The sequence below is a fragment of the Cebus imitator genome, unplaced genomic scaffold (assembly GCF_001604975.1).
Source record: "Cebus imitator isolate Cc_AM_T3 unplaced genomic scaffold, Cebus_imitator-1.0 Scaffold39, whole genome shotgun sequence".
Classification (NCBI taxonomy): domain Eukaryota; kingdom Metazoa; phylum Chordata; class Mammalia; order Primates; family Cebidae; genus Cebus; species Cebus imitator.
In genome coordinates this window covers 11,034,597-11,048,554 of record NW_016107354.1, presented here as the reverse complement: position 1 = coordinate 11,048,554, position 13,958 = coordinate 11,034,597, and the positions used below count along the sequence as shown (strand labels likewise).

Genomic DNA, 13,958 nt, shown 5'->3' with positions numbered 1-13,958 from the left:
TTTGACTTCTCTTGGAAATATCTGAAATATCCGACTCGTGTGAATATAAATTTAATTAAAATGGGAATCTAACCCATAATGAATAAAATGTACTTTGGGATTTCTTTTAACAGGGCCCTGTTAGAAGCATCAGTTCAAGGGCAATCAGCTACCTTTGGTTCTATTATCTTGACAAGTCCTGTGTTGTGCACTGGGCTGTTAATTTAGTTTGAAACTGTATACTCTCATCTCAAGGCATTCTGGCCAAGTGAAGAGAGAAAAGGTGTAGTTCCTCATACTGTGCAACTCCGGCTCAGACAACTACCACCTTCTTCCTCTGTAGTACATATTGTTCAGCCCAGAAAGTCTTTTCACATATCTCATCCTTTAGGCTTCTAAATGCCCTCAGTCCCTATGACCTAATATTTGTATAGGACCTTCAGATAGTGCAGACAGGCTGTGGGTGTGTTTATTATAAATTCCCAGAAAATAACCATGTAGACTGTTATGCCTCAAATTCTACAGGTCCAGGTTCTCTGGGACATATGTTGGATCACTAAAAATTTTAAAATTTCAAGTAGAGAAATAACTGGAGGCTGTGGTTCCTGGAGGGAAAGGGCTTATCCTAAGTAACAGAATCAGCCCACTGCTTTTTGAATACTAGGCAACAAGAGACACACACATAAGTGGAAGGCTGATTACAGAGATGACTTCTGTATGTTAGGCTGAAGGATAACTCTCTGTAACAAAGCAGCAACCAATTCAATCTCTGACATTTATTTCCAAAGCTCTCAGAAAAACCAGTCATGATCACCAGAGATTCTGTTGCTGATAGGCTGCTGACAATATTTTAGGTAATAACCATGGTTAGTGTTTTGGGAAACCAGGGGATACACAAATAAAAGCATCTCAACCAGAGCAATCATATGTCCTGGTTTGCCTGGAAAAGTCCTAGTTTATACCTGCTGCTCTTCTACTCTGAAAACCACCCAAGTTTGGAGGATAAATTATGATCAAATGGAGTATACTCCCTCAGCCCTAAATTCAATAGAAAATTTCTAGGAAGTAGGGGAGTGGTGAAAGATGTGCAAATACTTTCTTAATTCATAGATATTTCTGTTCCCAAAATGAAATGATAAGTAGTTTCCATGATTCACCAGGGCAGACTTTATCTGTATAGCACAGGAATCTTTCATAAGCAGTGAAGACAATCAGACAATTACACATCTACAACTTCCCCAGAGACACTAGGGAATCCCTGGCTTGCATGGGAAATGAGAAAAGCAGTAGAGAAGCGCATTTTGCCTGAAAGCTGTTCTTTTCATAGAAGATTCCAGAAACTCACTGGAAATAACCAGGTCACATCACACGCTGGTACCTAGGCTGCACATTTCTGTTCTCTGTGCAGGTCTATAATTACAGCCAGAAAATTAATTCTTTATGCAACCATATTGTACTTGAGAGGGGCTCACGTTTTCACTGTGTTTCTAAAACTGGCTTTCTCTGTGTAGGTAGTCACAGTAGTATATAAAGCAACCACCACAGACCCAAATACAGAAAACACTTGGAGGCTTTTCAGCAACACTTTGGGGAATTTACAAATTACGAATGATGGTTTCTTCACAAGCTTGGTTGTGGCTGCCTTTGTCCTCAGAGACAAGGATTTGTTTCTCCCAGTCAGCACTCCCATCAGGGAAACAAACAAGACAGTTGCTCTGGGAATGGAGTCTCTCTGAGTTTACTATGGAATCAACTCTCATTCAAGGAATTCTGATAAATTACAGTGGGCATGGCTACACTCACAATGTGTCAACCATCCCAAAGGAAACGAACAAACAAAAAGCCACCTTTCCTCCTATAGAAAGTCCTAAGATCTTGTTTAAATCTCAGTATAATCCAGCACAGAGCTGAAAATGTGAACAAGGAAACAAAAGAACCTGGGGGATTGTTAGGTGAGACCCACAGTATTCATTTTTGTATCCTCAGAGCCAAATGTTGACAACACAATAACTAACATTATTGCCGGGGTCACACAGCTTACAAATGGTGAAATGTAGTTCAAAACTAGCTAGAACCAGTATTTGTCACAATTCTATCATATCTTATTGACAAACCAAGAAAGGATTATTTACACAAAGATAATACATTTATTCAACTCTGTAAATACCTGTTGAGCTAAAAATATGTGAAAAGATTCTTTTTGTGTTGTGGTTAATACAAAAGTAAATGAAACATGACTCCAGAAATCCAGGAGCTCATAATCAAAGGGAGGAGCTGTGTGTGTGTGTGTGTGTGTGTGTGTGTGTGCGTGTGTGTGTGTGTGTGTATACATACTCATCCTTCAAATAACAACTAATCTCACCAGCTCCCTCCCCTATAGACCTAGTGACTACACATATCTGTTTTAGTACTTATCTTGTCCTATCACAGTGACTTCCTTTTCGTGTCTGTCACTCAAATGCAAATTTTCCAAGAAAATGGACATTTTATGCAGGTTTACCTTGCTAGTGATACCTAGAAATGAGAATAGCAAGCAATTTGAAAGTGCCCAATACAAGTCTATGGGAATAAATGTATGAAAAAATAAATGACTGGTAGATTGAATGAAAGGAAAAATTAACAAAGGCTATAATGGAGATTCAAAATATCCCAAGATGTCTTGGTGCTTACAAATCACAAAACTACAAAGGCAATTCATAAAACTAAATAAAAAGTAAATTTAATATTTGTATATTATGTTCCTCTAAGAGACATCACGCAGGGTCTATTTAATACTTTGCTTCTACCTCTAATCTTTAGATATTTTAAGTGGGCAAAATAGGTGGACAAAAAGAAATAATTGCAATGGTGTTATAAGGAGTAATTTTAATTATGATTACAATGATAATAATTATTACAATTGCTATAATTGTTCCAATGAAAAGACCTACCTAGACCATGAATTTTTCATTTACAATGAGAAACAGATGAATATCCAAGATTTGTTTATGTGTAATGTATCCTAAGCAATACATTTAATCCTATTTGGGGCATATGTTGAATTGTCTATATAAAGCAAATTGCAAATAAATCCTTGGATTCTTGTAAAATCTATCTCTAGAGCTGGATGGATCTCTTCCTCCATCTAATCTCTTTCCCACTGAATTTGCAATTGGAAAATTTATAAAACCAATAAAGGTTTTCTCAAAGCTTATTTTCAAAGAGATGCTTTCGTATTTCATACTAACAGTTAAAACTTGCAGTAAAGTAGTGGCTCAAGTTGTGGTTGGAATATACCTTTGCTAACAGTTTTTAGGATGATAGTGAGTCATGAGAAAATCTTTTGTTGTTTTTATTAATTCAACAAAATTTTATTGAGCACTCCCCATGTGCCAGGACATTTGCCCCATGTACTAAGCGCTGTATCATACCCTCTGTAAGAGAAATGGAAAGATAAGATCTCTGTCCTCCAGATACATAGAGTCTATAGGGCAAATAGAATATAAAAGAAAAATAAACTCTGCTTATAAATATAGGCTTTAGAGACAAACATGACTTCAAATTCCTGCTCAACAATGGACTAATAATTATTTAGATTTCAAAAGTCTTTCTTATGTGTAGGTTGAGAATGATAAAATCAAACATCATGTGATTGTTAAAAAAAGACTCTTAAGCACAATCTGGATATTAATTTTGGACTAAATATTACTGCTATAAAACTGAAGACAGAATAAGGGGATTCTGAAAATATATATATTCACCTTGCAATCAGGAAACTGGTTAGGATGAGACATTATTTCCGGATCTTTAAAAATATTCATTTGTATTTTGAGACAAGTGTAACCTTGTTATGCATTCAGGAATAGAATCTATAAGACACGACTCATAAAGACGTGGATTCTCTTCCTCACCAAAATAATTCACATAAGTTTAAGGAAGTAGAATCAGCAACATAGATTACCACAAGTACATCAAACACAAACCTGTTTGTTTTCTGTTATTTGTTGAATGCCAGAATTGTACTGAACATAACATGTAAAGCCCTGTGGTAGAAACAGGCTAGTTCTTCTATCCTTATTCTCTTGGGCTCTTAGGGATGTGCCTGGAGCATGCTTCCTTTGTAAGCACGTAAGGCCATGTGACTGAGCTCTAGTTACAGAGTTAGAAGTGACATAATTTCAATATGGTTCATAAACATGCCTAATATGATCCTCCAGAATATTTCTACCTACTCACTACAGGCCAGTTTCCAGGAAAACCTGAGTAATCATGTATTGAAAATAGTAGAACATTATTTTACCTGGCTCCCTGGAAGGCTATGTAGACCAGGACCCTTCCACAGACCTAAAACTGTCATGGGCTATTTAGGTGAGTAAGAAATGTATTTCTATTTTATTGAGCCATTACTGTTTGTTTGGAGCTGCTTTTTATTGCTAGCCAGCATTTCCTAATTATCATGAGACCCTTTTCCATATTCAGGGAAAAGACTGTGCTCAGGTTAGAACTCATACTGATGCAATATCTAAAAATAAAAATAGGAACAAACAAACAAGAAAAAAAAACTCCGGCACTAATAACAGATTATGCGGGCACTAAAGAAGTGGGAGAAGTTTTTTGCTGAAAGTCAAGAGTCAAAATAACACATAACACCAGACAAAGCTTTGTAGTTAGATATATTTGAGTTTGAATTCTGGTTCTGTCACTTCCTAGTTATACAACTTTGAGTAAGTTATTTATCTTTTTTGAGCTTCAATTTCCTTGGCTTTTAAGTGATAACATCACTGTCTTCATCCATTTTGTGTTGCCATAACAGAATACCTGAGATTGAGTAATTTGTAAAGAAAAGAGGTTTTTTTACTCATGATTCTAGTGACTGAAAAGTCCAAGATTAGATGGCTGCATTTGGTGGGGGTCTCAGGCTGCTTCAAGTCATAGTGGAAAAACTGAAGGGGGTGGGTATGTGCAAATAAATCACATGGCAAGAGAAGAAGCAAGAGAGAGAAAGTGACGAACCAGACCCCACAGGAACTAATCAAGTCCTATGAGAGAGAACTCACCCTCACTGGAGGGCATTACTCTGCATGAGGGCTATGCCTCCATGACCCAAACACTTCCTACTCAGCCCCATCTCCCAGCACTCCACACTAGAGATAAAAATCAACATGAATTTTTGTGGGGACAAACCACATCTACATCACAGCAATTACTTATCTCATAATGTTATTTTAAAGATTGAATGAGATCAATCTAAAACCTACAAATTCAAGGCATTCATTAGGCACATGATAGTTCTTGTTTTGTAACTTATTATCCCCACATGCCAAGACAGTCCAAGTCTCCAAGCTTCAATTCCTTACATGTAAAATGAAAGGACTGTGCATTTAGGGCCTCTATTAGAGTAACAGTTAATATCGAGTATCAATTTGATTGGATTGAAGGATTCAAAGTATTGTTCTTGGGTGTGTCTGTGAGGGTGTTGCCAAAGGAGATTAACATTTGAGTCAATAGATTGGGAGAGGCAGATCCACCCTCAATCAGGATAGGCACCATCTCATCAGCTGCCAGCATGGCCAGAATAAAAGCAGGCAGAGGAACCTGGAAGGACTAGACTGAATCTTCTGGCCTCCATCTTTCTCTTGTGCTGGATGCTTCCTGCCCTGGAATATAAGATTCCAAATTCTTCACCTTTTGGACTCCTGGACTTACACTAGTGATTTGCCAAGGATTCTCAGAGTTTTAGCCATAGACTGAAGGCTGCACTATCAACTTCCCTACTTTTGAGGTTTTGGGACTTAGACTGACTTCCTGGCTCATCAGCTTGCAGATAGCCTATTTTAGGACTTTACCTTGTGATCATGTGAGTCAATTATCCTGACAAACTCCCATTCATATATTCATCTATCCTATTAGCTCTGTCCCTTTACAGAACTCTGACTAATACAGATTTTGGTGCTGAGAGTGAGGTGCTGCTGTGAAGACGCCCCCAAATGTGGAAGCTACTTTGGAACTGGGTACAGGTGGATGTTGCAACACTTTGGAGGGCTCAAAAGAAGACAGGAAAATGCGGGAAAGTTTGGAACCTTCTACAGACTTGAGCACACAGAAGACAGGAAGATGTTGGAAAGTCTGAAACTTCCTAGTGGCTTGTTCAAGGGCTTTGACCAAAATGCTGATAGTGGCATGGACAATAAAGACCAGGCTGAGGTAGTCTCAGATGCAGATTAGGAACTTTTTGGGAATTGGATTAAATGAACTGGATTAAAGGTCATTCTTACTATATAAGGAGACTGGCAGCATTTTGCCCCTGCCCTAGGAACCTGTGGAACTTCAAACTTGAGAGAGGTGATTTAGGGTATCTGGTGGAAGAAATTTCTAAGCAGCAAAGCATTCAAGAGGAAGCAGAGCATAAAAGTTTGAAAACTTGGCAGCCTGATGGTGCAGTAGAAAAGAAAATGCCATTTTCTGAAAAGAAATTCAAGCAGGCAGCAGAAATTTGCATAAGTAATGAAGAGTCAAACGCTAATCACCAAAAGAATGATGAAAATGTTTCTGGGCATGTCAGAGACCTTCCCAGCAGCTCCTCCCACCATAGGCCTGGAGGCCTAGGAGGAAAAAGTGGTTTCCTGGGCTAAGTCCAGGGCCTCTCTGCTGTGTGCAGCTTTCAGACTTGGTACCCTGCATCCCAGCTGCCCTAGCCCACGGTAAAAGGGACCAAGGCATAGCTTGGGCCATGGTTTCAAAGGATGCAAGCTTGAAACCTTGGTAGCTTCAATGTGGTGCTCAACCTGTGGGTACACAGAAGTCAAGAATTGAGGTTTGGGAACCATCACCTAGATTTCAGAGTATATATGGAAATACCTGAATATTCAAGCAGAGGTTTCCTTCAGTGGCAGACCCTTCATGGAGAACCTCTGCTAGGGCAGTGCAGAAGGGAAATGTGGGACTGGAGCCCCTATACTGAGTCCTTACTGGGGCACTGCCTAGTAGACTACCTGTGAGAAGAGGGCCACCATCCTTCAGACCCCAGAATGCGAGATCCACTGACAGCTTGCACCATGCACCTGGAAAAGTTGCAGACGCTCAATATCAGTCCTTGAAAGCAGCCAGTGGGAGGTGTGTACCCTGCAAAGCCACAGTGGTGGAGTTGCCTAAGACTGCGGGAGCCTACTTCTTCCATCAGTGTGACCTGGATGCAAGATATGGAGCCAAAGATTATTTTAGAGCTTTAAGATTTAATGACTACCTCATTGGATTTTGGACTTGCATGGGACCTGTAACCTCTTTGGCCATTTCTCCCATATCGGTGTGTTTACCCAATACCTGTATCCCCACCATATCTAGGAAGTAAGTAACTTGTTTTTGATTTTACAGGCTCATAGGTGGAAGAGACTTGCCTTGTCTCAGATGAGACTTTGGACTGTGGACCTTTGAGTTAATGCTAAAATGAGTTAAGACTTTGGGGAACTGTTGGGAAGACATGATTAGTTTTGAAATATGATAACATGAGATTTGGGAGGGGCCAGGGTGGAATGATATGGGCAGAAATTTCACTTTGCATTGTAATAATCCCCATGTATCAAGGGCAGGGCCAGGTGGAGATAATAGAATCCTGGGGTCAGTTTTCCCACATTGTTCTTGTGATAGTGAAAAGTCTCAGGAGATCTGATGGTTTTATAAATGGGAGTTCCTCTGCATAAACTCTCTTGCCTCCACCATGTAAGACTTGACTTTGCTTCTCATTCACCTTCCACCATGACTGTAATCCCTCCTCAGCCATGTGGAACTGTGAATCAATTAAAGCTCTTTCCTTTATAATTACCCACTCTCAGGTATGTCTTGATTGGAAGCATGAGAACAAACTAATACAGCTGGTTTTAATATTCTAGAATATGGGATATCTTAGCTTTGGGCTCATAGCTTCTGCTGCTGCTAACAAGCTGAATGACTGTTAAAAGGTTTAAATAACCTCTTTGTACCTCGGGTTCTTCATTAGGCAAATGGCAAATTTAAAAACACAAATTTTGTCTGTCTCACAAACATGCTCCAATAAGGTATAAACAATCTCTGCAAAGTCAATTCATTGCCTCATAAAATATTGGGTGACATCATTATTGCGGTTTCTTCTTTGTAAGTCTTTATTAGTAACTAGTTTTTGTGTATTAATAGCAGGTACCTTTTGCAAAAGGTACCTGCTGTTAACAATGATGTCAATGTTATTGGCAATATAGCTCTCTGACTTTTGTGTATTTCTTTCTTAAGTGACTTTGCACAAAATAATCCAATCCATTTCTTCCTAGATATGGCAATCTAATTTTACCTCTGAAGACCTTCTGTCTTTCTTCTAACAAACTGTGCTCAAATTCTTCCTAAAAGAATCCATCTATTAACATTTAAACTCTCACCTTTATTCTGGAGGCTCTCTGATCTATATCTCTAAGCTGATCACTAACACAAATTCAGAAATGCATTTACTGTTGCCTATGGATTTGCGAATCTCAGAGATCTCTTCATTTCAAACTTATTCTGCCAAAAGCTTTACATGACATATATGTTTCTATGTACCAAATTCATTTTCCTCCCCAGCACTCCTTCTTTACTGTCATCCTCATAACCAATGAACAAAAGTATTAAAGTTTGACTGCTATTAACATTGAAGATTTTTAAAACATGGAACTAGATCATATTCACTCCAAGCCTGAAAATCCTATGATTCTGTGACTTTTTAAAATATCCTGCTCCTGTAATAATTACAAATGATTCTTACTGTAAAAATCTCATATGAGGCACTCAAAGCATAAATAACTGACCTCACTTTACCAATTTGCCTTTATTTCTCAAAATTCTTCATCACAAAACCTTTGCACTGTCTGGGGTTGCTGCTTTAAATACCATCTATTCTATACTCAGTTGAATTTGAGGCTTCCCATCCTGCAAATGATTGTTTTAAAATTATAATCCAAGCACAAATCTTAGAATCGAATTTTAGAATATTCTATGATTTTTACTATAGTTTCTCCATCACATAGCAAGAATTTTTGAAGTTCCATCTATTAATAATTTACTATGTGTCAGGCTCTCTGACAAGTGCTTTATATTCACAATTCCATTTGATCTTCAGAATGCCTCCGAGATCATTTTGAATTGCTCTAGTTTTACTGAAGATGGAGGCGTACATGTTTAAATAAGATACCCATGGTACAACATCTGGGAAGTGGCAGAGTGGGGATTTAAACCAAGGTCTACTTGACTCCCAAATATGTATAATTAATCATTATACTATATAGACTCTTGTACACTTGGGGGAAAGAGGGAATTTCTCTTTTATCATCCCCTAAAACTAACCACTATTCCAGGCCTTAAAGGTTAAGCTGACTTAACCATTACTAACAGGTTTCTAGGTGAAAGAGTTGAATAGAGATTTCAGCCAATGCTACCACACAGAAGGAAGAAATTAGAATTTGAAATTAGCCAAGTAAGTGGCATAATATAAAACAAATAAACATTCATTTTATTTATTTTCTATTATGCAGTTAACTTGGCTAATATGACCCACGCAAAAGAAAAAAAGTAGATAATAGAAACCAACTGCACTGTTACCTAGGCAACGGATTTAATACACATGACTTTGAAGAAACTATTAAAAATATGTTCAAAAACATAAAGAAAAAAACATACTGAGTTGAATAATGAACAGATTTCTGCTACCCAAGGTAGAGTAACAGGGACTGAATTTGCTATTTCATCTGAAACAAACAGGAACAAATGCATACATATGTATATATTTGTATGTATATATGAGTTTTCAAGATACTGGAAATTAGGTAACTAAGAAAGTGATCCCTAGGAAACATAAAACAAATGAGAAAGTGCTACAAATATCCTAGTTTACTGCTTAAGAGAGGTCTAGGCCATGGTAAAAGGAAGGGAAACCCATGAAGAGCCTAGTGAACTATCTGGTTTGAGGATACAAAGATGGGAATACAGGAAGACCAAGGAAAGCAGAGGTTATAAAACAGAGTATTGGAGAGGAGAGAGTTGAACAGAGAAGCAATTTTTGAAGTTCTGCAGAGAATACCAGTCAGGTAACCAGCAGAGTGCTAATCAGAAAACGAATATGATGAAATTATCCAAAGCTGGAGGAAAACCACCAAAATGTATGTAAAAGCCTGGCGCTTACACAGGAAAAGAAATAGTACATGCTTCCACAAGCCAGACTGGGGAATCTCATAAGGCATTGGATAATACTGAATCTACGGTATAAAAAAACAAATTTAAAAACTGCAAAATAGTAGACCCAAACACAACCATATCAATATTTATAATAAATGTATATTTATTAAACATTTAAATAAAGGCAAAGGTTATCAGACTAGAAAAAAGCAATACCCAATTGCTGCTATATAGAAACAATGCATTTTAGATACAAAAGTGCAAACAGGTTAAAACAGAAATATGAGGAAAGATATTTCATGTAGATAAGATATTTCATGAATGATAAGAAAACTAGAATAGCTACACTGGTCTCAGAAAAAAGAAAAAGGCTTCAAGATAAAGAAAATATTCAAAGATAAAAAAAGACACTTTATAAAAAGAATCAATTGGCCAGGAAGATATCACAGTCTTAAATGTATAGATATAAAAATTTTCTTTGTATAAATTTACAGGGTACAAGTATAATTTTGTTACCTGGCCATATTGCATAGTGGTGAAGTCAGGGCCTCTAGTATTTCCATAATGGGATGTACATGTACTCATTAAGTAATTTCTTATCATCCACCTCCCCTCCCACCCTCACACCTTCAGAGTCTCCATTGTCTATCATTTTACATTATATGTCATGTGTACACAATATTTAGCTTCCACTTACAAGTGATAACGTGGTACTTGTCTTTCAGTGCCTGAGTTGTTTCACTTAGATAATGGCCTCCAGTTTCATTTATGTTGCTGCAAAAGACATTACCTCATTTTTTATGGCGGAATAGTATTCCATTTTGTATATCTAACACATTTTCTTTATCTAATCACCTGTTGATGGACAGTTAGGTTGACTCCCTATCTTCATTATTGAGAATAGTGCTTAAATAAAAACAGGATTGCAGGTATCTTTTTGATATAATGACTTTTTCCTTTGGGCACAACAGAGTGAATAGACAACCTGCAGAATGGAAGAAAATATTTGCAAGCCAAGGATCTGACAGGAAACTAATACCCAGAATTTACAAGGAACATAAATAACCCAACAACAAATCAAACAATCTCATTAATAAGTAGGTAAAAAATATGAATATATATTTTTCAAGAGTAGACATACAAATGACCAAAAGTATATGAAAAAATGCTCATGATTACTTATCAGCAGAGAAATTCAAATTAAAACATAAAATATCATTTTACACCAATCAGAATGGCTATTATTAAAAAGACAAAAATTAACAAATGTTGGCAAGGATACAGAGAAAAGGAAATATGTTCTCTTGCTGGGAATATAAATTAAAACAACCAATATGAGAAACACTAGAACTAAAAACAGAGCTACAATTTAATCCAACAATTAACACATAGTTTTTAATGTCAAAAATTCAAAACACATGAAACAAGAATAAAAGAACCAAAAAGGAAAAAAAAAAAATGCCTAGATATTTAAACCTCTATTTCAGTAATTGATAGACCAAAAAAAAATCATCAATATAGAAGACGTGAACAATACTAATTGGCATTTCTTGAACATTATACCCAATCACTGCAGCATAAACTTCCTTTACAAGTGTGCATGGAATGTTGACCAAGGTAGAACAAATCCTAGTTCATAAAACAATCCCCCAAAATTCAAAAGCTTGAAATCTTACCGAGTCTGTTTCCTGGTTCCAATAGAATTAAATAGATCTCAAATCAAAATTAGATATTTAGAAAACGTACAACTATTTGGAAAATATACCAGTTCCAAAAGCCAATGAATTAAAGAAGAAACCACAAGAAAAATATGAAACATTTTGGACTGAATTATATTATTAAACAACAGGTTAAAATCTGTGGGAACCAGTTAAAGCAGTGCCTAGAAACCAATGTATAGCTGTAATACTTATATTCAAAAGGGAGAAAAGTATAAAACCAACATTCTAACTTTGGATCTGTAAGAAATCAGTAAAAGACAAGCACATAGATTTTTACCCTACATCTGGTCCTACCCACAGAGCTAGGGTATGTGAGATAGGATTAGTGCCAACATAAGAGTAACCATAGGACTCTATCGAACTAAAAGGAATATTTCTAAATTTTCCCTGAGGCAGAATAGTCAGATGCATTCATTTTTAAATTAGAACCAAATGAGAGACCAAAAAATGTTTCTGCACATGGCCAGAACTAGGAGAATGGAAAACGGTCAGCATGGGGTAACACGCAGGTGCATGGGGTAAGGCGCAGGTGCATGGGGTAAGGAGCAGGTCCATGGGGAGGGGCTGGGGCAGAGCACTTGAATGGTAAGCGAGTGTTGATGCACCTTTGACCCTGGGCCCTCTGTTGTAAGTAACACTTTAACCCTGCTTACCTTTCCTCTCATCAAACAAACATATTGGCTCACAAAATGTACAAGTCCAGGGGCTCTAGGCTCTATGAATCCATGCAACTAAGCAATATTATCAGGGTTTAGGCTCCTTCTGTATCTCCACTCTGCTTGTCATCATCTTACTCCCCCCCTATTAAGTCAGAACCTCTTCATGTAATGGCCTCCAGATGTTCTAGGCAAACATCATTTTAAATCTGTCAAAGGGAGAGATTCTTACCAATAGTGTTGGTACAAATACATGATTTGAGCCTCATTCATCTTGATTTGGTTACATGCTCAGTCCTGAGGTAGTTACTGTGGTCATGTCTGGTTACCAGCCCACCCCAAGAGCAAGAGGTAAAATCAGCAATACTTAAGATACCTTAAACTGAGAATTTTGAAGGACTTGTTCCGCAGAAAAATATTAAATGTCCTTACTAGAATAGGGACTGAATTCCAGGGAGACAAAATCAACAGAGGTCCCTTAGGCCTCTTAATGTTACTCCTATGGCATATTGTGAGATGTTAGTATTGGCTGAAGAAATCATGCTACTCTGACAGTGCGAAAAGCTCCTCTGTTTAAAGGGCACCTCCCACGTCTTCCACACCTTCTACATCTCTATTCTCATCTCTACTCTCCTACTAGTGCTAGAGCAAAGTTGTTGTTGTTGTTGTTTTTCCCAAAGTGATTGATATTGGTATTTACTCTTGTCAAGAAGATAAATAAAAAGATGTCAATGTCACCTGATGAACTATGCATGAAAGATATCTCTTTGAGGATTCTGGGAACATAGCAGAGTAGTCAGCATCAGGAATCTTTCTCCTGACCTAGACTACAATTGCACTGGCAGAATCTGCCTGATGTAACAATTTTAGGACTCTGGAGTCTATCTAAAGGCTTGCAGTTTCCAGGGGAAGGCATCCAGGTACATTTCGGTCAATTTTAGTTGGCAGTGGTAGCGGCTATTCATTCCCCAACCTCGATCTTGGGGGTAGGCAACATACATATTTTGTCTTTCTCCTCTATCCTGAGTACACACCCTCCACCTCCCACCCACTCACTTTCAATTAGAAGAACTTTGACTTGCTTGCATAAAGAGTGTTGTTCTCTTAATCTGAAAAAAGTAAGTCTATCTCCTAGCCCAAACGGGCAATCACTCTTGGTCTTAGTCAGTGGTTCTCAAATAGCGGTCATCAGACTACAGCATTAACACAAGCAAGAAGCATACTATAAAGGAAAATTATCTCGTCCCACCCAGCATACTAAATTAGAGATTCTGGCTGCATTTAAACATGCTTGCCAGAATCATCTGAGGACTCTACTTTGAGAACAAAGTATCTATAATGATAATAGAATCTTCATCCTTTTGCCCAGTGATTTTTCTACATAAGGGCATGGGACCAAGTTCTTACCAATGAGAAGTAAGGGGAAGTCTGCTGGAGATGGAGTGGCAGTGGA

At 37.6% G+C, this 13,958-nt stretch overlaps 1 protein-coding gene across 3 annotated transcripts in view; it reads right to left on the bottom strand.

The window, feature by feature from the left end:
• NELL1 (neural EGFL like 1) overlaps positions 1-13,958 on the bottom strand; it is an 888,103-nt gene that overhangs the window by 40,335 nt on the left and 833,810 nt on the right. The window lies entirely within an intron of this gene.